The 26,759-nt window shown below is 39.6% G+C and overlaps 1 protein-coding gene across 1 annotated transcript in view; it reads left to right on the plus strand.

The window, feature by feature from the left end:
* Positions 1–26,759, plus strand: part of LOC102157687 — a 70,665-nt gene that overhangs the window by 21,510 nt on the left and 22,396 nt on the right. The window contains exon 4 of the transcript XR_002337929.1: positions 16,468–16,560. The gene's annotated coding sequence lies outside the window, so the exon portion shown is untranslated. The remainder of the gene's footprint in view (positions 1–16,467; positions 16,561–26,759) is intronic.

The raw sequence follows: 26,759 nt of genomic DNA on the forward strand, positions 1-26,759 counted from the left end.
AGAACAGTGTGCAACATGTCCTTAAATTTAAAAACTCTTAAGTGCTTTATCATGAGATAACTACTGAATCTCTCTTTTCAGTGCTTCTCAACAATTAGCTACCTATTAAAATCATTTGGAACACTAAAAAACAAAACGAAACAAAAACCCAACGAACCAAAAAAACAAAACAAAACAAAACAAAAAAACAAACAAACAAAAAAACCAGTCCTCAGGCTTCACCCCTGGAGATGCTGATTTAATTTTTATGAGTTGGGACTCAGATGGTGGTCATTTTCAAAAACATCCCAGGTCATTCTCACATGCAGCCAAGATTAAGAACCATTGTTGTTTAGGACAAAAATTTCCTTGGACATTCTATACTGTACTACATAGAGTACAATATACAATGTATACCTAATATATACAGTATATTACAAAGTTCTGTATATACTTTATTTAAGCTAATATAACCCATGCATTTACTTAATTCATATAAGTCAAGAGCAATATGTCCCCAGTATCCAGGAAAAGAAAGATTATGATTGCCATGTTGAATCCTCTGTTTGATAAAACACTCACCCTTCCCTCTAGTTGTTTTTTTTTTCTTTTCATTTAAAAACAATTTTTTATTGAAGTACAGTTGATTTACACTACTGTATTAATTTCTGCTGTACAGCAAGTTGATTCAGTTATACACATATCCATTCCCATATAGGCTATTACAGAATATTGAGTAGAGTTCCCTGTGTTATACAGCAGGTCCCTATTGACCATGCATGTACCATAGTACGCATATACCAATCCCAAACTCCCAGTCCATCCCTCCCTGCTTCCTCACACCTTTCCCTTTTGGTAACCATAAGTTTTGTTTTCTAAGTCTGTGAGTCTGTTTCCATTTGGTAAATAAGTTCATTTGTATCATGTTTTTATTTTAATTTTATTTTTCTTTTTAGGGCTGCACTCACAGTGTATGGAATTTCCCAGGCTAGGGGTTCAATTGGAGCTGAAACCGCCGGCCTACACCACAGCCACAGCAACACCAGAGCCAAGCCACATCTGCAACCTATGCCACAAGTTGCAGCAATGCCAGATCCTTAACCCACTGAGTGAGGCCAGGGATCAAACCCATATCCTCATAGATACTAGTTGAGTTCTTAACCCACTGAGTCACAATGGGAACTCCTGTATCATGTTTTTAGATTCCACATGTAAGTGATATCATATATTTGTCTTTCTCTGACTTACCTCACTTGTTTTTTTGTTTTTTAATTGAAGTTTAAAATTTAATAAATTTTTTCAAGACTTTTTTTTGTCTTTTTTCTTTTTAGGGTTGCACCCTTGGCATAAGGAGGTTCCCAGGCTAGGGGTCTAATTGGAGCTGTTGCTGCTGGCCTACCCACCAGAGCCTACACCACAGCTCACGACAATGCCAGATTCTTAACCCACTGAGCAAGGCCAGGGATAGAACCCGCAACCTCATGGTTCCTAGTTGGATTCGTTTCTGCTGCGCCATGATGGGAACTCCTAAATTTAAAAATTTAATTAAACATTTTAAATTAAAATTTTGGGAATTCCCTTGTAGCGCAGTGGGTTAAGGATTTGGCATTGTTACTGCTGCATCTCTGGTTGCTGCTGTGGCATCGGTTTGATCCCTTCCCTGGGAACTTCTATATGCTGTGGGCATAAACAAAAATTTTTTTTAAAGCACATAATAGAAAATTTACTGTCTTAATCATTTTTAAGTATACAGTGCAGTGGTGTTGACTAGATTTACACTGTTGTTCTTGTTGTGTAAAAACGCAGCTCTAGAACTTTTTCATCTTGCAAAACTGAAACTCTATGCACATTTCCTCCTTCCCCAGCCTCTGGCACCCACCATTCTACTTTCTGTTTCCATGATTTTGACTACTTTGGATATCTTATATACATGGAATTACACAGTATTTGCCCTTTTGTGGCCTCTAGTTACCTTATAGTCACCCCCTCGTGCATCCTATTTGTCCTGTGGCCATCTCACAGAGGGAGGGATGAAAGAAGAGAGCCATGTTTCCAGGCTATGTTAAATATTGGTTCGGGTTATTTTTCTTAGTATGAATGAAAGTTCCTGTGTTTTCTTACTCTAGCCTCTTGTGTAACTCACTGTCAATGCCTTCCAGTCAAAGACCACCAGGAACCTACCTGTGGTTGAACAAGTTGGGTATGTTCCTTGTTGCAGCAAGGGAGAACACCCACCATGGGAACAGTCATACATTTCAGTAAGAGGATGTTTAAAAAGACTTATTGTGGGATTTGGGTGATTTTGACGAAGGGCTAAGGAAACAGAATCACTCTAGGTGGTGGCTGTTAGGAAGTGAGGGTAATTCTATGATTGGTATCTTTTTTTTTTTTTTTTTTTTTTGCTTTTTAGGGCTGCACTGGTAACATATAGGGGTTCCCAGGCTAGGGGTCTAATCGGAGCTGTAGCTGCTGGCCACAGCCACAGCCACAGCAACGCCAGATCAGAGCTGAGTCTGCGACCCACACCATAGCTCATGGCAACACCAGATCCTTAATGCACTGAGCGAGGCCAGGGATTGAACCTGAAACCTAATGGTTCCTAGTCGGATTCGTTTCTGCTCTGCCATAAGGAGAACTCCTGATTGGTATCTTAATACGTCTTATCTATAGAGAGGCAAGAATAAGCTACACTAGGTAAAAAAAAAAAAAAAAATGGCAGAAACTCATATTGGTTAGGAGAGAGGGATGTTTGATATTTTGTGAGTTTTTCACAGTGACCATATTTTGGTCTGTGCTTTGACAAATTATTCAGTGGCTTGTTTTGTCTCACTTTGTCATGGTCTCAGAGTGGCCTTATCTGATGCTGATATTCTGTGAGATGGTTTTTGTGCAACCAGAGGAAATCATGGTATAGGTGTTGAGGTCAGTCTCCAGTTTGTGATAACACCGAGACCTGGCTGAAAGTGTCAGGCCACTTCCTGGATTTGGGGAGCCACTATTTTCTTCTTCACCACTTTTGGAGCTAAGTAGGTTTGGAATTAGGAAACCTGTGATTCAGCCTCAGTTTCACCTCTTACCAGCATTGTGATCATGGGCAAATGACTTCCTCTCTGTCATTTCAGTTTCCTACCTGGTATTTACCTCAAAGGAACATAGTGGGCATGAAATGAGATAAAGCATCTGGAATGCTGAGCAGATTAGTTCGTACAGAGTGGGAACTCATGTTAGTATTAATAGCCTCTCTTTAGCTCTCTCCCATGGGAGATTCTTTTATTCATTTAAGAAACACTTATTGGGCAATTGCCATGTATGAGTCTCTGTGCTAGGAAACTGTACTCAGTGAACAAGACATATGAGGCCTCTGCCCTCATACAGCCAACAGTCTAACATGGGTTTCAGACAGTTAAATAGGAAATTTCATAGAGGGTAAGAGAGGCTATGAAAGGGAACTGCAGGAGTTCCTAACTTAGCTTTGTAGGGCTGTGGAACCGTCTCTAGGAGAAGGTGATGTTTAAGCTGAAATCTATCCAGTTAGATGCACGGGAGTTGTCTGAGGAGCACTCCTGGTAGAACTAGGAAGAGCATAAGCTAAAACAGAATAGTGAGAGAGAACATGGCATAGCCTCTTTGGTGGGAAACAAATAAACAAACTGAAAAACAACAAGAACAGAAAAGAAAAAATAATCTCACTTTTTCAGTGCATGCCATATAAGAGAATTTCTTTCCAAATCTTGCACACAATTTCGTATGTCCCTGCAATAGTAATTATCATTCGTTAATTAATTAATGATGATACAATGCTTTGAAAATACAAAGTGCAGCACATTTGCTAACAAACTGATGATTAGCATGATTGCTGTTCCGATATAGCCTCTGTTTACTCATTACACTTGGACTTCCAACTGTCTGCTTGCCTTCAGGAAGACAGCTGTTTCACAATAGGCTTGGCTTGGTGGCTATTTTTGGCTTTTTCTTTCCCTGGGTTGTGAATGAACCCAGGAATGACTAATAGTGGAAAGGAAAAAGGCACTGAATGACTTCCAAAGTCCTTTCCTAATAACTCATTCTGCAATGTTTATTATCCTCTTAGTTTCTGATACACTAAAATCTGGCTAAAAGTGTTGGGAGTCTGTGCTATCGGGGCATCTGGTGAAGCAAATATAACAAAGGGCTATTTTTGGTTCTGTTAGTATTTAAGTTTCCTTGACTGGGGTCCACCAAATAAATAGAAGTTCTTGTGGCTTCCACTTATACCTCTACTATTTCTCCTAGTGTCCATAGAAATAATGACTAGGAGTTCCCGTCATGGCGCAGTGGTTAACGAATCCAACTAGGAACCATGAGGTTGCAGGTTCGATCCCTGCCCTTGCTCAGTGGGTTAATGATCCAGCGTTGCCGTGAGCTGTGGTGGAGGTCGCAGACTCAGCTTGGATCCTGCGTTGCTGTGGCTCTGGCGTAGGCTGGTGGCTGCAGCTCTGATTCGACCCCTAGCCTGGGAACCTCCATGTGCCGTGGGAGTGGCCCAGGAAATGGCAAAAAGACCAAAAAAAAAAATAATGACTAAATCTATCTTTAACCTTGATAAAAAAGATTTCAGTGTTAGCATCTTATGCTATTTAAAACACCAAAAAAAGCAAAACCCAGTTCTAATGAGTTTTGATTGTCAGTGAAGAGCTGAAGGCACTAAGCTTATAATTAAACACTATCAAAGTGTATTTTTGTGTCCGCAGCAAATAACCGGGATCAGCAGGTATGGGTGGCAGCATCCTCTTGATCAAAGTCACAGTGTTTGTAGACACAGTTGCATCCAAACATGGCTTTAACCCAATCTGAAGGAAGTTTCTGGTGAAATGTGTGTCTTCATGTGTAGAAAGCACTCCTCAGTTGTCCCAGGTGTCAAGTGACTCATATACTTAGTTGGTGGCCTAGACAAGTTGGTGGGACTCTGGCTTGGAGAGGCTGAACTAGTAGACCTTGGCCTGGAAGTAGTTGAGGGCTTGTTCTCATTATGTATCTTGAGTGCTTATGGCTATGTTTTGGCCTAAAGTGTGGTCCCTACTATCAAGAACATGCTCCTGGTAAGGAAGAAAAGACATGTTTACTAATATGTTTATGTTAAAATCAGGTAGATGGTGGCAAGCACAATAGGAGATGACAAATCCATGCTGGAAATGGAGCAGGGAAAGGAGGGATTACTTTGAGCTGGGTAGTTTTCATGATGGAGGAGGTTTTCCTTGAACAATAGGGATTATTTTGAGCAGCAGAGACAGAGTTGTGGGTAGGAAAAAGGAGGGCATACCAGGACTTGGCAATGCCAATCATAAGAACACAGAGAGAAGATGGCCCTACATGTTCAGTCCTGTCTTATAAATTAGGAAAGGGTGACTGAATGTCCCAGATTTGTTGAGATAGTCCCAGTTTATGCCTTCTACCTATGGCAACTGTGGTAAGTTGGATAATGTCCCCCAAAGATGCCTATGTCCTGATCGCATGGGTTTATTACCTTACATGGTAAAAGGGACTTTAAAATGTGATTACATGAAGTCGTTTGAGATGCATAAGCTGGATGGGTCCAGTGTAATCACAGAGTCACTTTTGGAAGGAAGGGAGGAGGATCAGAGTTGATAGTGTAGGAGATGTGATAATGAAGCTTGAGGTCTGTGATATGAGAAGGGGTCATGAGCCAAGGGATGGAGGCAGCTTCTGGAAGCTGAAAAAGGCAAGGAAACAGATCCTACCCTCAGAGCATCTGCAGAAACAAGCCTTGCCAACATCTTGAATTTAACCCAGTGAGACTAATTTTAAATTTCTGACCTCAAAATGAAAGATAATAAATTTATGTTGTTTTAAGTCATTAAATTTGTAGTCATTTGTTACAGCATCAATAGGAAACATAATACAGTAACTCTATTGAGCTCCTTGACTCCTTCACAGAAAACCTGGTTTGGTGATAAATTATATCCTTATTCTTAATGCCTAAACCACAGCTGTTTATAAATCCATGGTTCTGTCAAAAGTAACTTTAGGAAGTAGGTTCATCTACTCTGATTATGGGGGATTAGACCTTGGAGGTCTGAAAGAGGATCATGTCCCAGAGAGAGTTGGGTGGGAGGGTCACATGCATACATACAGGATTAAATGGGGTGAAGATCCAGGGGGAGCGAATGGGGAGATGGGATGCTACACTGGATCCTTTTCTTCAACAGCCTTGTGTATTCAGGTTTCCTTGGAATCTTTTTTTTGTTTGTTTTTTGTTTTTGCTTTTTTAAGGCCACACCCATGGCATATGGAGGTTCCCAGGCTAGGGGTTGAATCGGGGCTATAGCTGCTGGCCTATGCCACAGCCACGGCAACACCAGATCCTTAACCCACTGAGCAAGGCCAGAATCAAACCTGCATCCTCATGGATGCTAGTCAGATTCGTTAACTACTGAGCCACAACGGGAACTCCAGGATTCGTTGGAATCTTAATCAAAGGCTTAGCTTGGCCTCAATCATGTGTTCTTATTCTGTTTGCTAGACTCTGACATAGACAGGAAATAGAAATTATGGTACAGTGTTTTCAGAACCATATTTCCAGAACAGTTGGGAGTACTTATTTGCCTTTTAGATTCATGTAAACTCTTAAGAAATTCATTTGGCCGGCAGCATCTCTTAGTTTACTTCCCAGGCAGAATTATATGGAAAGGCTATTTTCTTCTAGGTAAATATCTCAGTTGTATCTGTTATCTATTTTAAAATAAATGCAGTAACTTCTCATACCATGAGTTCTTCAGTCAAAAAGTCCTGAAATATTTTAGTGGGAGAAAACCCTTCCTGAAGCCAATTTCTGTAATATCTATATTGCTTTAGGGGTTAAATCTTTAGTCAATTGTTTTTTATTTATAAAATGTTTTTATTCTTCAAGGATTTCCCACAAATTTCTGAGGCATTCTTTGTAGGAGAATTAATTTAAGATGGCAACTCATTCATATATGTACCATAATGGTGTCTTGGCCCAGTTTATGATATAATAGAGAAATTCATTTCAGTAGTAACTAAGTAAAGCAGTAAAATAATTCTATCTTTGTGACATTATAAAAGCCATCTATTTCTGTCTCATTGTTTCTTGAGCTTTTTGAGCTTTGTTCAAATAAGTGATTTGTGATTAAATTATATACTAATTTTAGTTTTCCAAAAGATATTAAAAGATTTACTTTTATATTTTAAGACCTTATAAAATGAGTCTTAGGAAGATTATCTCTTAGACTTATAAGTTGACTATTTTTATCCTTTGTATTGACAGAGTATTACTTTATATAATAATTATTCTAAAGAAGGCTATGTGGTTATTTAACTTTTTACAGAAGAGTACATATATATATATATATATATATATATATATATATATATATGGTTCTGATCTTGTTTTTACTTAGTTTTAATCTGTTCTAAATTTTAGCTGTTATTTATTAATTAAACAGTAGGAAAAAATCGGTAGAACAAAGACAGCTATATATCAGCACAATAAAAATTTGCTTATGAAACAACAGTTAACACAAAGTAAAAATCTAGTTAACACTCCAGTAATTTGTGAGCAAATCATGAGATAAAGTAAACAATTAAAGAAGTATAAAAGAAAAAGTTCTAACATGGATTAATGTATTATTCTTAGAAAAATCTTTCTTTGTAAATATCCAAGACTTTAGAAATAAGATGTTGGTTCTAAGAATCTATGAAAATAATAAGATAAAATAATGTTAATGATAGTTGGGAAAGAGCAAGTCAGAAGAAGGAAAAACATGATGGTGAAAACAAATATATGTTCATTGAGACCAATAAAGCATATGAAAATGCAATGACATATAAAATCAGTTTGAGTAGTACACCCTCACACCCAGTAATTAGAAGGCTGAAAAAGTCAATCCTGATTCCTGGGCCAGCTGGAACACAGTCCCACAGGACCATGTCCTTATGTTCTATAGTTTCATCCTTGGCTGTATTGAGTTGTTAAGATTAACAAACAGTTCACCACTAGCAACAAATAGCAACAATTTAACCAAGACAATTTAGAATGTTCTAATCCATGTTTTTAGCAATATTCTGAAATCTCCTCCAAAGCTAGGGTTTCATAACTGTTACACAGGATACTCTTATTGCAGATATGGAGATCCAGTCAGATGCTTCTCAGTGTACACCTGCTTCTTAATGAAAACAAATGTTCTAGTCTGTATATAGAGCTGAATTATTTTGGAATTTTAGATACTTCACATTACTGAGGTTACTTATTAGTCTCCATTTATAGCTCTTGTAAAACATCAAGCTGAGTCTTTTGGGTAGTAGGCATATTTCTAAAATTTGTGGGCTGTATTTGTAACATACCAGAGGAAAGAGTTTAGGACTGTCAGAGTCACTCAATAGCCTAGGCAAAGAAATAAGTGGGGATGACTCAAAGGTCACATAAATATTACACAAAAGCTCTGTGGGTGTATGCGAAGAAAGCTGTAAATGGTAAAGCCACATCCAAGTGTTTTATACTTTTTGTTTATACACACACATATTTATAAATATATAATTATAATTATGAAGAGTAATTACATGTATGCCACAGTTGACTTATAACTACTAATCTAGGTATAATTTATATGAGTTTCTCACAATTTTTAAGTATTAGTGAATGATTGATTACTAATGGAATCATGTAATCAATTAAACTTCAATTAACTAGGACTAGAAAGCCAATTAACTATGACCAGAAAAACTAAGTAGTTACCCCTAAATATACACGAGAAGATTCAAAGGAAAGGAAGAACCCTACACATGTAAGATGTACAGGCAAGTTTGGAACTACTAAATATCCCTTAATGAACATCAGTTGAAATCCTCTGGTTACAGTCAACATGGAAAATCTTTTGTGCCAACACAGATACGCACATGTACACATGCACACAAAAATATACACATATCTGCCAACAGGTTACTGGATAGTAAAGACTTGTGCATCATTAACTAGAGAAGAAACTTGTTAGATTTTATACCTGGAAGGAATCTTTAAAAATACCTTTTTGAGACACTTTATTTTATAATTGGAACCTGAGCTCCTCAAAGGTAATTTTATATGCCAGTTAGGGCTAGAAAACCAGTAGATGGCAGAAAATGTCATGTCACAGGTAAAAAATGCTAAGCACAGAATGTTCCATTAGTTAACATTTATCAAGTATTCACAAAGTATCTGATTCTAAGTATCATAGGTTTAGAGAGAGGTTCTATGAAATAACGTGATGAGAATTGAGCTAGGGGTCCAGATACCTCAGTTTCTCTCCTGCCTCTGGTACCTCCTGGTAAGAGATCACTTAAAGATTCAATTTTCACGTCTATAAAATAATGATTATAGTATGTAATATAATATAACATTCTTCAAGAAAGATTATGTGTGATCAAGTTTTATCCAGAATAAAACATATATGAGGTACCATCATCATTAGAAGATCTGAGTTAATCTCTTTAGATAGACCAATGTTTACTAGGTTCAGTAGAATTTTTGCTTTTATCAGACCACCAGAGGGAAAAAAAAAAACAACAAAATTTACCAGCTTAATTCTGCTCAGCCTGGAGAATAAGTGTATCTAGCCTATCTTAACCTCTTAGGGAAAGCCTTCAGAGATTCACAGGAGAAAAGATGTGCCTACTTTGTATGCTTGTGGGCAAAGTTATTTTTCACAAGCAGTAAGTGGAATGTACACATTATTATTTCTTCCTGTTCCTACATTTCTTTCTTCCCAAAAGGTTTTTTGCAATAGTGATTTTCTTCAAATAGCCACTTTCCCCTTAATATTTGATAATTGGTTGACTATTCCAGGTCTTGCCCTTGTCCTATTGCAGTAATTTTTCTGGCTTACTCTCCTCTTGCTTCCTCTGTCCATAGCTGGGATTTCCTGATGCTTCCTGTAGGTTCAGCCCCACCCAAGGGGCTCTGAAATCAACCAGTCAATTCTTGCTATTTATATTTGTGCCTGAGTTTTGGCAAGCAGGCTCTGCCTTGTTGGAGTGCCAACTGCCAGCCTATGCCCAACTTCTAACTTTTGAGAAGCTGTATCTGCAGTAGGGGCAGCAGGGTTCTCTCATTGAGAATATTCTCCAAAAATTAAAAAGTGCTGGATATTTTTTGGAAAAGATGATTATTCCCATGATGAAAATATGTTGAGGAAGTAGTGGGAAACCAACTACTGAGGAATATGGAGAGTCAAATGGTGGCTCATTTTTACATGTGTATTCTACCACCAAATATGAGCCTGGGCCTTTTTCACATGTACCATTGGAACTTAGCTCTGAACTTCAGTTTCAGGACTGTGTTGCTTCTAAAACTCTTTGATGCAACTACCTACCTGCTTTGATCTCTAAATTGCAGCTTCTCTCACCTGATGCTCAGTGATCAACATACCCTGATTACATCTTGCTAACTTACCCACTGCTTAGCTGAAGTGCCACATATTGGCCATTGCTGTCTTGGAAAGATAGACTAATTCATTATCTCCACTGTCCTTCCTTGCAATATTATCTGCCTGGTCTTGATTTAAACCCTTCTAATGTTAAAGGACCCAACATCAACACTACTGTCTTTGAAAGGCAGTGGTGGGAGTAGCGAAGGTGCTTGGAGGAGTACTGGCAGATCTGGACTGAAAGCCTCTCCCCACCCCCTTTTAAAAAATGATTTGGGCAACTGTCTGGGAACCTGCATGAGCGAAAACACACAAGGTATCCAGGCTAGCAAAATAATAAACTACTATCTTCATTCTTTACTGGTTCTGTATCAACAGATAGCCTGGCTAAATTCAGGAATTCATCCTACTTTCATCTCCCTGCAACATTTATACATCAGTAAACTAACCTTTTGCTAAAAGTGATACTAAATAATAAATGCTTAGCATCTTAGTTTGGGTTGTCTGGGAAACACACTCTGGGATGGAGATTTGTGTCCAGGAAGCTTATTAGGGCATGTGCTGCAGCACAACCCCTGCAAGGGAGATAGGGAAGCAATGTAGATGGAACAAAGGCTTCAGCCAGTATAATATCATAGGAAGTTTTGGAGCTGGGATAGTCCTTTATAGTTATTCTGAATTGAGACAAAGAGGCCTCGTTTGTACACCCACATTGATTAGTCACTGTGTGGACTCTTCCTGGGATGTGAGGAGGTGAACTTGACTGAGTCATCTCTTTCCCTGAGAGACCTGAGCTGTGAGCAATCTGCCATGACCCCCCTCGCAGCTGACAAAATGTGTGCCTGATTTGTGAAGGGTGGATCTGGACAGCTCCTCACAACACGTACATACATGTACACATACATTTATACAAGTATACACATATACAATACACATGGACACATGTATACACATACATAGACACATATACACACAGAGACATATATACACACATACATAACACACATATGCAGTTATGCATGTATGCACACGAAACACATATACATGCATACACACATATATATATACATCTATACACATGCATACATATATACACACATACACATACGCATACACGTATAGCTCTAGTACTGCTTATCATAGTTCCTTGGCCTCACCAACCAACTATCCTGACCTTTTAACTTAAATACAGAATACCTCAAGGGAGAATTTAGTCCTGTTTCACCAAGAAATTCCAAGTTCAAACCAGGTTAGTTTATATTCAGTATAAAAAAGTCATTTTAGAGTCTAAAAATAGCATTCTCCCTACCTCCACAGTCTCAACACTGCCCCACAGCTTCACCAGAAAGCTTTTGTAATAAACTATTTGAAATGTTCCTAAAGGTATTTCCTTCCTAGAGAGCACAATATCCTCATGTACGAAAATCTATATCTCAGCTAATGACTAAGGATTACCCTGACTAAGGCATAATGAGGTCATCATGTCAGGTTAATATTAAGGCTTTTTCTATTTAGCCTTCTGGGCCTAAGTGCCAGAGTGGTTATTTTCGTGTTTAAAATTCTATATTCTTTTTAATTTATAATAAGAAATTCCATTACAGTAGCACCCAAGCCATAATCCCTAACCTTGAACTCAATTGTTTGGTCCATATTTACTCCCAGCTGATATTGTCAAAAAACCTTTTTTAAAAAAAGATTTTTGATGATACTGGAATCATACTAATTCCTTCTTTTGTTATTGTAATGAATTTATTACTGAATTAATTGTATTCATTGGTTAAATATCCTATCTTGGTATGAAAATATACTAACATAATACACCCTATATTATGACAAATTATATCTTCCAGGTGGCAGACATTTCCTTGTATCCTCACACAGGGCCAGGAGCTCTGTGGGGTCTCTTTTATAAAAGCGCTCGTCCTATTTGTAAGAGTTTACTGTGTGACCTAAGGTCCTCATCTTCTAACACTACTCTATTGGGTGTTAGGATTTCAACATATGAATTGGGGGTGGGGGCACAAACATTCAGACCATAGAACTTTTTTTTGGTATCAGTATAATATTTTATGTACTAGTAAACGATGTTTATCACTGATAGAATATGTTCCTTCTCTTCCTTCTCCTTTGACATTCCCTCCTACTCCCAGTTCAAGCAGCTAGTGTCTTTGAATTCATTGCCTCTTTGGAAGACTGTCACAAGGTGGGAAAGAGACACCAAAAGTGTCATCCTGTTTTTGGTCTGAAAGACCTCGTGGTACCTTGGGAAAACATCACAAGTGAAAGCAAGACTTTCTTCCCATTGAGTCCCCGGGAAAAATGTCTCCTTCCCCTCTCCCCCAAAAACCCTGTACCTAAGCTGAAGAGAGACTGAGGAAATGAGCAGAGATGAAAAGAAAATGGGGAGTCTTTAATCCAGCCAGGAATGAAGGCTGTCTCAGAGCCCCATGAGAGGTGCTGTCAAATGTCCAAGGGCTTACTGAGAGTGGAGTTTGTGTCCTCGTCAAACAGAGGCTCTCCTAGTTGCCTTTCCTGCTGGAACCTAATAAGGATTGTCCTGGTCCAGGCGAGGATTTTGCCTGGTGATGTCCAGCAGGAGTGTTATTGTGCATCCTGGTGCAAGTCTTTGTTCAAAGCCAACCTCTGTCCAACTATGTGGTGTAAATAATTCTCTGTCTGAGTTTTCACCCATAGAAGAAGAGTGGGTCCTTGAAGATTTAGATCAGGTTGGGGAATGGAAACCCTGAATGGCACTAGCTCAAGGTCCTCCACATCCCTTAAGCAGGGACAGTGTACTCTTATTTGCTTTTTAAAATTGAGGTAGATTTTTTTTTTTTGTCTTTTTGTCTTTTTGTTGTTGTTGTTGTTGTTGCTATTTTTTGGGCCGCTCCCTCGGCATATGGAGGTTCCCAGACTAGGGGTTGAATCGGAGCTGTAGCCACCGGCCTACGCCAGAGCCACAGCAACGCGTGATCCGAGCCGCGTCTGCAACCTACACCACAGCTCACTGCAACGCCGGATCGTTAACCCACTGAGCAAGGGCAGGGACCGAACTCGCAACCTCATGGTTCCTAGTCGGATTCGTTAACCACTGCGCCACGACGGGAACTCCGTGAGGTAGATATTTTACTTAATAATTCTATGCCATTTGATTCTCCTTTTCCTCACATCGATTCCCTTATATCTCTGGATCCTCTTTTTAGTCATTGTCTCTTCCCTTTTCTCTGCACATTTCAAAATGGTGTTTTAGGTTCCCTTTCACTCCTCCCCTATTTTCATTTTATAGAACTTTTAGAGGCTGAGCTTATTTACTCACATGACATTAGCTACCATTAACATTGCAAAGGTTCTCAAATCTACTGCACCAGCTTAGACTCCTTTCTGGTCTCCAGATTTACATATCAAGATGCCCAGTGAACATCTCCTGTTTGACGTATCACAGACATTTTAAACTCAGAATATCTACATTTGAACTCATATTTCCCCACTCACAGCTTTCTCCTCCTGTGTCTTAAAGAATATCACCACCATTCTTCTCTCTTACAGACTGGAAATCTGGCAATCATCCGCATGGTCTTCTCCTCCATCCTCACATCCAACCGACCTTCTAATTCAGATCCTTCTGAATTTATAGAACTCTGACCCTCATTTTCTTATATGGATCATGTCATAAAGTCTTTATGGGACTCCCTGCCTTTCTTCTCCTAAATTCTCAGAAATGCAAATCTGTTTATGCTACTTCTCCATATACCCTTTGGGATAAAAATTTAAGTCCTGCAAGGACCACTCTGAGGTCAGAGGTTGGGTGGTCTTGCTGAGACAAGGAGGGTAGGCTTGTTTAGCAGTGAGCTGGCCTAGGAGCTCAGAATTTCAATCCCTGTTTGAACCTCAGTACAGTATATGAGAGCAGATCGCTGGCCTCCGTTAGACATAAGTTCAATTCTGCAGCCTCCTTGGGTATCTTTGGAAATATCAGAAACAGCATTCAGTGCTATAATAATTTCATGTAAAAGAAATGATTTTCAAAGCATTAATATGCTTTAATCTTTTGTAATTTGGTGTACTTGGAAATATCCATTTGCTTCAAGGGATGCTTATTGTGTATGATTACATGCATTACATCAAAAGTGCAAAGAAAAATTGGTTACTATCAGCTTCTAAAATTCAAAATAAGACTGTAAGCAAGAGAGAGTATTAGAAGATCGGGCTTTATAAAAAATGATTATAAAAATTCCTTTAGAATATAAACAACTGAACCTAGAGAACTCAGAATTTAGTGTTTCTTGCATAGTGTAAAAAATTTCCCTTTGCCTGTGGCTTATACCATGAAATTTACTCCCTCAGAGTTTACTTTTCCTCCTACACACACATTACATTCCTACTACATTCCTCCTACATTCCTGTTCTCAGCCTCCTTGGCATGTAGGCATAGCTGTGTTTCTGAATTCTGGTCAATGGGACACCAGTGGAAGTGATTTGTGTTATTGCCACAACCATATGTGTTTCCTAGCAATCTCATAGGTAGGATTCCTCAAGGACCACGAGAAAATCAGAACGACATGATGGAGGAAACTTTGTCTCTGTATGATCACATAGAACAAGAACACATGCATTGAACTGTGAAAATATAAGTGAGTTATGGACTTTACCTTATGCTAAGATATAAGCATTACCAGGCATATTTGTTACAGCAGCTAGTGTTCTCCTGACTACTGCAAGGTATGATTCAGAGGACGTGATAAGCTCTTACTGAGTTCAAGAGATTGTGAAAAGGAGGGAGGGAGGAAGGACGAAGAAGTGGAGAGTGAGACCGGCAGGGGGTGAGTTCCCATTTCTCTCTAGGCTTTGGCTTAGACATGGAGGTGTCGTGTCCTAGAAAAGTTGAGTAAACACCAACTACTTAAAGGCTTTTGCTTTTTTTCACATGTGGAACTCAGGAGAGAGATGCCTCACAGACTGTCCCACACCAAACCAGGAGTAACTGCATCAAAATACACTCAAATGCTTGACAAAGTTGGGTGGGTTGAAGAAACTCCAGAATTACACTTTCCTAAGTTACTTTGAATTCCTAAATTGTGGCTGGGAACCAGATGTTTTGTCATTCCCTTGAAGAGGAGCCCAGAATTCCTCTGATTGAAAAGCAGGCCAGTGTGTCAGAGGAGTGGCACTGTGGAACAGGGGGATGAAGTGGCTTGAGAGGAGGGCTGCAGGATGTACACACCGTGCGTGCATGTGTGTGGGCGGGGCGGGGGGGGGCATCTGTAGTGCTGGAGAGGCCAGAGATGGAACTGAATCAGCCAGGGAGGGATGTTGTATCTTTCCCCCCATACAGACCAGCCCATGAATTACAACAGCGTCATCCTTAAATTTTGGGAGGGTACTTGATCAAGTGGTGGATAAAGGATCTTGCTGTGGAGGCAGAAGCAAGGATCAGACCTTTATACCCCTGCTATCTGGAGATTACATGAGTCGCACATCTCCCCGTATTCTATTCTAGATGTCACTTTAGGGATGAGAAGAGGGAAGAGAAAACATCTGGAAGATATAAAATTGAGTTATCCAAAGGAGATTTTAATTTTTTTTTTTTTGGCTGCATCCACAGCGTGTGGACATTCCTAGGCCAGGGATTGGACTCAGTGACTCAGGCTACTGTAGTGACAGTGCCATATCATTAACCCACTGAGCTGCAAGAGAGCTCCCAAAGGAGATTTTTTTTAAAAAAGCAGTTGGATAGGGAAATAATGTTCTGGTAGACTGAACATTTAAAATGAATGGAGGTAGTGTAAAACAGAAAAGTCAAAATATTATAAATCAACAATTAAAAAAAAACTTCTTTTATTTATTTTTGGCTATGCCCATGGCATGCGGAAGTTCCCAAGCCAGGGATGGAACTCTCACCACAGGAGTGACAATGTTGAGTAGTTAATTGCTAGGCCACCAGGGAACTCCCTAAAATTTCTTTTTTAAAAAGAAAAATTTATTGAAGTATGGCTGATTTACAGTATTGTGTTAATTCCTGTACAGCAGAGTGACTCAGTTAAACATAAGCATACATCCATTTTTTTTTCAGATTCTTTTCCTGTGTAGACCACCACAGACTACTGGGTAGAATTCCTTGGGCTATACAGAAGGTCCCCATTGGCCAATCATTCCATATACTACGGTGTGTATATGCCAATCCCAGACCCCCAGTCCATCCATCCCAACCCCCCACCTGTCCCCTTTGGTAAGGTAAGTTTTTCAAAGTCTGTGTGTTTGTTTCTGTTCTGCAAATAAATTCATTTGTATCCGTTTTTAAGATTCCACATATAAATGTGATATCATATGTTTGTTTTTCTCTTACTTCACTTTGTATGATAATCTCTAGGTCCATTCATGTTGCTGCAAATGGCATTATTTCATCCTTTTTATGGCTAAGTAGTATAAACCAACAATTTTAAACTGCTGCCACTACTTCATAGGATGGTAGTGCAAAAGGGAGAGCAGGCATGTTCTAGAGATTAAAGGAACCAAGTATTATTTGCATGGTGTGAGTGCCCCTCAGGTATGACAGTAAGTCATCTGCCTTCCTTTTTCTTCTTTTTAAAATAAAATCATCTTTTATCCCAAAGCAAAATTCTTCTTTCTATTTACCCATCCTCTTGTTCCACTTTCATTTCTCATCCAAAATTATCTTTTTTGCTTGGCGTTACCCATGCCCTGTATGTCCTGGTCTGAAGGAGACTTTTTCTGCTATATTCAGGGGCTTACACTGGGCTTTGTTTCAGGCACAGTTTGCCTGATATAACGTTTTTTCCCCTTACCTTTCAGGATTTCTGAAGACAGGAAACTCTTTTAAGTTTCCAGGCAGAAGAGAAGGTTGCAGCGTTTGAACAGTAGTCATTTCTGTGAACCAAATGATGCATCATAATATCTCTTCATTTTATTTATTTATTTATTTATTTATTTTTATTTATTTATTTTTGGTCTTTTCTAGGGCCGCACCTTTGGCCTATGGAGGTTCCCAGGCCAGGGGTCTAATAGGAGCTATAGCTGCCGACCTACGCCAGAGCTACAGCAACGTGGGATCTGGGCCGCATCTGCAACCTACACCACAGCTCACAGCAATGCCAGATCCTTAACCCACTGAGTGAGGCCAGGGATTGAACCCGCAACCTCATGTTTCCTAGTAGGATTCGCTAACCACTGAGCCACGACAGGAACTCCTATCTCTTCATTTTATTGTCTCTCCAGTTGAGCTTCTTTGCGTTGATAAAAAGTAGTTGAATTTAACCTAAATTTGGATCCCTAATTCTTTGTTTAGAATGTCTGCAAAAAAGATATCATTACGATGCAGCTCTGAAATGAAAATAAATTCTCTACATAGAAGATTGCCTGTCATGTACTTCAGGCGATGGAATTAAAGGGTGCTGAACTTGCCAAATCTCTTGCAACAGATCACGGGCTTTCCAAAACAGGGAGAAGTTTGTGTGGCTAAGTTGTTTTCACATGGGGCCACTATTCAGTATTGGAATATGGATCTGTGAAACATTTCTGGCTAACTTTAAGAGAAGCTGTTTGACCTCTAGTAAAATATAAGGTTAATAGTGGAAAAAACAAAACTTGGAGTTTATAGGAAATACAGAGGAGAAAGTACTAATATAACTTGACATGGCTTGCAATGTAATGACAATCTTTACAAAGTCAAGACCACAGCCACTGATGAATACCAACCTCCAAATGACTGAGAATGATCTTGAAGGAACTCTGGTTCCTCTAGATTTCATAGGCAAATATTGTCAAGAAGGTTTAGGTCTAATTCTGGTATAGGTATTTAAAAAAGAGAATTTGGATTGGTAAATTAATGGTATTTTTAGTTTTAAAAGAAATGAGTATATTTAGTATAGTGTTTACATTTTTAAATTGAAACTACCTGTAAACAGTGTGTGTTATAATCAGTGGCCTCTTAGCCTCAAGTAAATGTGAAAGTTCCGTTGCTCCCCCTTTCATCATTTTGTCTCTGCTGGTCAGCTGACCTCTTAACACTCCCTACCTCTCATTATACAATTCAGCTACCCTGAACAACTTCTGGCTCTGTAAACATACCATGTTTTCTCAACTCTTTATACCTATGGCATATCCTCCGCTTGGCCTGCTCTGTCCTTTTTCCCACCCTCAACTGCAATTTTCCTGGCACGTTACTAGTCAAACTTTAAGACTCAGCTGCAGCATCACTTTTCTAAAAAATTTTCCCTGACTATGTACCGCCTCCATATTGCACCCTATGCTTATCTCTGGCATTGCACTTACAGTGCAATCTTATATTTTTACTTGTATCAATTCAACAACATGCAAACAAAAGCAAACATATTTTTCATGCAGCATGGCCCCTAAATGGAAGCCAAATTCTTCATCTGGTGCTTAACTGAAGAATCTCTGATCTGTTTTCGTACTAGGGGGTGTGTGATCACACTGTGTGATGGGTTTGCTGAGTTATTACAGTTTGTTGTATAGAGTTGCTGGGCTCAATTTGCAAAAAGCAGAACTCATTCTAGATATTTTAAGCAGGATAAACTATAATTCAAGGAATCAGGCCCATACATATTCATCAGAGTACTAGAGATTATGGTTGAATCTTTCAGAATACATTCCACAATAATATTGCTCCCTGGCCTGCCAGCAGTGCTGCTGCCTCTCAGAGCAGGCAGGTGGGATTAGCAGTGTACTACTGACCTGTTGAGTCCAAGAACACAGTGCTTAGCTGCTAGTCAGGCATCAGGAAGCCACCACTATCCCCACTGCATCTACCTTCAGACCCCTGCAGAGCTTGATATGGATGCTGGAGCACAGCAGGGAAAACCCAAATACCCAGAGGACTACGCCTCTGAGCAGCAAGCAGTAGAAAGATGGGCCCATCCTCACTTGTAGATTCAGTCTCAGGCAAAAGATTGAAGGACTGAGCCAGTTTGCACTGGGAAACCTGGCGGCAAGGGATTCTGAACAAAGTAATTTTGTCTTTCCAACTGGGGCAGGTGAGGCAGGTACTCTAGGAAGTTTAGTTGAAGGCTGAATGCTAATCCCCTGCACCCACCATAACCAGGTGTGCTGTGCTTCTAGAGCAAGATTGGGGCCTGTCTTGGCTGATTTTGTTTAAGCATTAAAGCCAACATATCAACATTTATGATATATTCTAAGACAATGGCCTCTTTGTCTTAGAAGCAGGCTTTCAGCTCTGAAAGAGACTGTGCTCGACTCATCTTTGGAACACAATGTCTAGTACTATGTCTTGTCAAATAATGAACGAATATATGAATAAATAATCTGGTGAATGATAAAAAACAACAACAACAACAAAAAACTTGTGTCCCTTTGTCCTTTTTTGAACCAGCTAATCCCGTTAACTTTTTCTAATTCAGTGGTTTTCAATCAGGAGCAGTTTTACCTCTCCAGGGGACATTTGGAGATGTCTAGAGACATCTTTGAGTGTTACTATTTTCAAGCAGGAGTGCTGTTGGCACCCACTGCGTAGAGACCAGGCTTGCTGCTAAATATCCTACAATGTATAGGAGAACCCCTGGAAACAAAGGATTATTCAGCACAAAATGTCAATAGAGCCAAGGTTGAAAAATCTGCTCTAATTACTTCTTCTCACTCTGTCTGCCACAATATCCTTATGTCAATAGATCAGAACCCTTGAGAATTTGGACTTTCTCAGAATTCAAATCCTCATTAGTCTTTTTCCTCTTTGGCAGGGGTTTCCCCTGATATCTCTCATTCCATGTTAATCATTCTGTCCCCACATGTATTACTCCTAGACCTCAGGGACACAGACTGGCCTTTACGCTCTTGTATTAGAATGTAACCAGAGGAAATTTTTATAATGTCACTCTCCAACTTCTTTCTTAATCTCACAGCTCTAGATTTGCAATTGAAATTTCATTTATCTTAGAAAATATCTTTAAAAAGTGAGATGCTATCCTAACATACTTTTAACCTTGATGGACGATATACCAATTTTACTGATTTAGCTGATTTTTTACTTTTTTCTTTCCTCTTTTTTAAATATATGACAATTATCTGTCTGGTAGTCTACAAGAACAATGAAATTTTGCTCCTAAAATGAAATTCCTAGAAAAATTCAGTATTTCTTTCAGTTTGTAGAAATACATCTCTTTTCATAATTAAGTACTTTTGGAAGTATAAATATACCACAATTAGATAATGAACATAATTAAATACGTATCTTAATTAAAACATAGGTGTTTAGTCATAATTAAAGTCATATGTCTATAATCAGAACAAGAAGTCAATATATGTCTTAAAGCCAAAACTATGTGGAACTCAGTTATGCATCTGACAAATCTTATTGAGCACCTACTGTTCCCCTCTGCTTCCACTGAGAATATATTAGTGAGCATTTTATATCCTGTCCCTACCCTCATGGAGCTAACATTATTAGGTTAGGGTCTCCCTGATAGATAATCACACAAGTAGGATTTATTTTTTTGTATGATTTCTATTTTTTTCCATTATAGTTGATTTACAGTGTTCTGTCAATTTCTATCCTCCAGCAAAGAGACCCAATCATATATATATATATATATATATATATATATATATATAATATGTATATATATATATATTCTTTTTCTCACATTATCCTCCACCTTGCTCTATCACAAGTGCACACAAGTAGGATTTAATTACTGTGATGACAGTAATCCTATAATTAAAAATCACAAGGTGGTATGAAAGTAAATAGGGAATCTGACACTATTTCTAATTTACTCAAGAGAGAGTTCCTCAAGAAAATAGTGATTAAGCTCATACCTGAAAGATGAGTAGGAGTTAGCTATGCACAGTCTGGAGGACACAGAATTCCTGGCAGAGGTATATATGATGTCCTGAGGCAAAAATAAGTTTGTTTGTTCAGGAAACATGAAGAAAGATTTTGGATTGAATACTAGAACTGGGAAGCTATGAAATGGTTTTAGTAGAGGAGTGATTTAATCAGATTTAAATGATTGCTCTTACTGCTCTGTGAAAAAGGGGGTTGGGGCAAGGAAAAGTGGGTGAGAGGAAACTAGTGAGGGGGTAATTTGGGTAGTCTAGGTGAGAGATGATGGTGACTTAAATTGGAAAGCAGATAGATTTAGGAGGCATAGTCAACTGAATTCCTGATTGACTTTTTTGAGGGGCAGAGTGCTAACTGGAGAGGAGGGGGGAGAATCATTGAAGGAGAGGGAAGTGTTAAGAATGGCTCACAGACTTCTGATTGGAGAGACTGGGAGGATGTTGGTACCATTTATCAGGAGCGGTAACGCTAGAGAAGAAGCAGTTTGGGGGCAAGGTGGTTAGAGATAGTATATTTATCTGGGAACATGTTGTGTTTGAGAATCTTATAACACTTTTCAGTGTCTCAACTGGAGATATACCTTAAACATTTGGACCTATGAATCTGTAAGTCAGAAGAGTAGTCTGGGCTGGAAATATTATTTTATTTTATTTTATTTTTTGTCTTTTTGCTATTTCCTGCGGCATGTGGAGGTTCCCAGGCTAGGGGTTGAATCGGAGCTGCAGCCGCTGGCCTATGCCACACCCACAGCAACGCAGGATCCGAGCCGCGTCTGCAACCTACACCACAGCTCACGGCAACGCCGGATCGTTAACCCACTGAGCAAGGGCAGGGACTGAACCCGCAACCTCATAGTTCCTAGTCGGATTCGTTAACCACTGCGCCATGACGGGAACTCCATGGAAATATGATTTTAAAACCATTACCTGTAGATGGTATTTGAAGATATAGGAGTAGATGAGATTGCTCTGGGAGAGAAGGGAAGAGGGCCCCAAACTGAGCCCTAAAGAAGTTCTACACAGGCGTTTCCGTCATGGCTCATCGGTAAAGAGCCCAGCAAGTATCCATGAGGATACAGGTTTAATCCCTGGCCTTGCTCGGTGGGTTAAGGATCCAGCCTTGCTGTGAGCTGCCATGCATGTAGGTCACAGACGTGGCAGATCCTGCATTGCTGTGGCTGTGACGTAGGCCAGCAGTTGCAGCTCCAGGAACTTACATATGCTGTGGGTGCAGCCCTAAAAAGAAAAAAAAAAAAAAATTAAAGAAGTTCTACACAATAAGGTGGTTAGAGAAGTCAGCAATGCCAGGCTGATAATAAATAAGAAGAAAAACAAATGAAGTGTGGGGACATGGAAGGATACAAGGCAAGGAAAGAGACTGTTATTCAAGGGAGGACTGGAAACCTGTGTTGTACAGAGGAAGCTGGGAGTTCAGATAGATATGAACATTTTCATTGATGTGGCAACGTGCAGGTCATGGGTGCCTTAGTGCTAGAATTTAGGAGGTAAGAATAGAAGCCAGACTAGAATGGATTGAGGAGTCAATAGTAAGAGGAAGTAGAAATTGAAGCTATAGCTATATATTTTGTAACTGGAGGAATAGATAAGATTTTATTTGGGGGGGGGTTCCCGTTGTGGCTCAGTGGTAACGGACCTGGCTAGTATCCATGAGGATGCTAGTTTGATCCCTGGCCCCCCTCATTGGGTTAAGGATCTGAAGTTGCCATGAGCTGTGGTGTAGGTCACAGATGCAGCTCAGATCTGGAGTTGCTGTGGCTGTGGCCGGCTGCTGCAACTCCCATTCGACGCCTAGCCTGGGAACTATATGCCCCACGTGACAAGCAAAAAACCCCAAAATTTTTAGTTGGAAATTCATAGTCTAGTAAATTGTGTTTTTGTTTTTTAAGCTAGGAGAGATAATAGTATGTTTAAATGATAATGAAGAAAGTCCAGCAAAGAAGGAGAGTTTGAAGTTATGTAAGAGACGAGGGATATACTCCAGAGAGGGAAGTTTTGAGCAAGTAGAAGGTGATGAGATTCAGGGTACAGATCAAGAGATTTTCCTATGATTTAAATCAATTTCTATTTAGTAACAGGAGGAAATGATGAATATGAGGTTTAGAATAAATGTGACTCTCCTTTAGAATGAAATAGGACTTAAATTCTCTAGAATGAACAATCTCAGTGATCTGAAGTTATTTCTGTATATACCTTCAGAACTTGACATTAGTGTCCATATCATTAGGAGATTAAGAAGTAGGAGTGCATTTATGGATGCCTTCCTACCTGGGGAGTATTTAAGTGGTGAGGTGCCATAATCTTAATTGATATCCATGTCACCCCACTGGCATGGAGATTGGGTACATACACATACTGCCGGTCTGACTTCTCACACCCAGAACCACAAGGTGATTTGATAAGTACTCCCAGGCAACCAACCAAAATCAAAGTTCATGGGCACCAAACAACCGTGAGAATCCTAATGTGCTTGTAGACTTCATAAGAATTGAATAACACTTTAGGGTTAGTTTTTCACACTTGTTCTGGGCAGCATAGGAATAGAAAGATTTGCTAAACTCCTAAGATGCAGAAATGTCTTTGGCTGTGATAGTGGTGATGGCAATATGTCAGTAAGAATTGCATTTCACTGCAAGCAACAAAAAATAAACCGACTTTGGCTTAAACAACGTGGGTTTATTTCTCATATAGTAATCATTCCTTCAGTACAGATTGCTGGCGTTTCAGTGGCTCATTATAAATGCTGACATTTCAGCCATTATTTCTACTTTTAAGGCAGGAAGAAGTAGGAACTTGGAAGTGATTCCCAGTTGCATGTGTCCCTCTTTATCAAGGATGAAAAGTTCCCCAGAATTCCTTCCAGCAGATTTCTGTCAGGGGCCAGAGGATAAAGAAAGCTGGAAAAGTATATACTGGAGTTCCCTGGTGGCTCACTGGGTTAAGGATCCGGTGTTGTCACTGTTGTGGCGTGAGTTCGATCCTTGGCCCAGGATCCATGTTGCAGATGTGGCAAAAACAAACAAATAAACAAACACCACATATACTTGACTATGCCTCTGTGGTTGGAGGCATCATGGCAGAAAAGGGTGGGAAATGGTTTTTTTGGGTAGTTACGTCTGGCCCCCGACGTAAGCAGTGTCTGTTATTTAACGATAGGGAGCCAAGGAAGCTCCCCAGGAGGAAATAGAAGTAGCAAATTATGGCCAGGGCCAAAGCAGAGAAAGTGAGTTATCACATAGCAGTGGTTCTGAAGAGACTGAAAACAGATTGGCATTTGGGATGAGGAATCTTTAAGAAGACTGTGGGTCTCTAAACCATTCCCTGGGAGCTTCAGGATAGTACCTTATCTGTCTTACCAACACATTTCCAAGTACTTAGTGTGGTGTCTGGTATAGAGTAATCTTTCAATGATTGTTAAACTAATTACCGCATAAGTGAATCATCTATGACCATGGTGAGATAAACCCAAGATGATAGTAGGAGGAAGCTCGTGCTGCCTCCCTCGATTTGGGAATTATTTCAATGAAGTTGGGGCTGATTTGGCAGGTTAAAATTGTTAAATTTTCACAGACAGGGAGGAGGACATATATTCTTCATTTTCTTTTCCAATGTATGTCTTGGAAAGGGGCCTGTTAAAAAAAAAAATCACACAGAATTGAGGAGTTAGGGCCTGAGATAAATTCCAGGGATTTACCAATCTGGGATTCTTACACACTGTAGGAACCGCAAAAGAATGCACTAGGGAAGAGGGATCTGGTGTAGCCCAGCCCCATCATGTCCACACATGTCTTTCTTGTCCTTAAAGAATGTTCTGCATGTTCAATTAACAAGAGACCAGAAGAGTTGGCTGGGGAAATTTCACTCCTGATTAAAAATTCCATTTATCTGTGAGCTGAGCTTGTTTTAATAAAGTGACAGAGAAATGAATCCGAGGCCACTAGTTCTTTGGCCCATTTAAATAAGTCATAGTGAATTGAATCTTTCCAGTTTTTTTTTCAGTCTTCTTTAGGCTGCTCAGTTATACAGTATTCCCAAAGTTATAAATACATTGAAATTGATTTTACAATTGTGAAAGTTCAAAACCTATGAAAAAATTTTTAAGAAACAGAGAAAAGAGGAAGTTATGTAAGCTGTCTTGCGATTTTCAAAACTCTGAAATTTTTTTTTTTTTTTTTTTTTGTCTTTTTGCCATTTCTTGGGCCGCTCCCGCAGCATATGGTTGTTCCCAGGCTAGGGGTCGAATCGGAGCTGTGGCTGCCAGCCTACACCAGAGCCACAGCAACGCAGGATCCGAGCCGCATCTGCGACCTACACCACATCTCACGGCAACACCGGATCATTAACCCACTGAGCAAGGGCAGGGATCGAACCCGCAACCTCATGGTTCCTAGTTGGATTTGTTAACCACTGCACCACGACAGGAACTCCAAAACTCTGAAAATTTTATGTAATTATTTTTTTGACCTTCTCCTTGCTGTAGATAACATTTATGATCAGAGTTATGCAAAATCTACTTATTCTAAAAGCCATTTTCAGTGACCTGGTGGGGGGGGAAACAACCAAAATACCTCCTACACCTCCTTAAAAATTAAAAAAAAAATTAATTTGTTGGAGGCCATAAAAGCACCAGAATATTAGAACAAATAAAAAAAAGAAAATTACATTAAGACCCTTTATCATATATTTTTTTAGAGTAGAGAGTTCTTTTCTCATTTGAGAGACTGTAGGAAAATAATAAGCAAAAACAACTACCATTAATGTTATTTCCTTAGTTATATTGTAACTTGCTCCACTCACCTATGTTTGAAATTCAGACTAAAGTAAAATTTTATTCTGTATTATGATTAGCTTTGTGGGGGAAAAAGGAGGGTTGGAGTGAAAAAAGAAAGACATGTGAGGAGAATAGCAAAGGGAGATTGACTAAAAATGGAGGCAGTAGTAAGTTTGGGGGAAATTGTCTTAGGGGGCTATCTTAAAGCATGAATCAGAGTGGAGTTACAGTCCAGGGTCAGCTATGTAAACTGCAGCAGTCATCAAAAGGGGACAATCAGAGGGTGGAATGTGGTTGCTGGCGTGGGTTGGTTCTAGAAATCAGGACCTGGGGACGGAAGTTTGGGAAATAGATGTGTAGGTCTGTAAGCCCAAATAACTGTCACTGTTTTTCCTGGGCTTGTTTGTGATGATGTTTCTGGAAGAGATTCACATTTGAGTGGGTGAGGTGAGCGAAGCAGATGGCCTCCTCCAGTGGACATGAGCATCGTCTAATCCGAGGGCCTGAATAGAGCAAAACGTGGAGGAAGATTGAATTCACTCTCTTCCTGACTGAGTGAGCTGGGACACTGATCTTTTGCCCTTGGTGCCCCTGGTTCTCAAGCCTTCAGACATAGACTAGAAGCTATATCACCATCGACCTTCTGGCTCTCAGGCTTTTGAACTATGCCATTGGTTTTCCTGGGCCTCCAGCTTGCAGGTGGCAGATTATGAGACTTCTCAGCCTCTGCTGTCATATGA

Source organism: Sus scrofa, chromosome 13, assembly GCF_000003025.6.
Source record: "Sus scrofa isolate TJ Tabasco breed Duroc chromosome 13, Sscrofa11.1, whole genome shotgun sequence".
Classification (NCBI taxonomy): Eukaryota; Metazoa; Chordata; class Mammalia; order Artiodactyla; family Suidae; genus Sus; species Sus scrofa.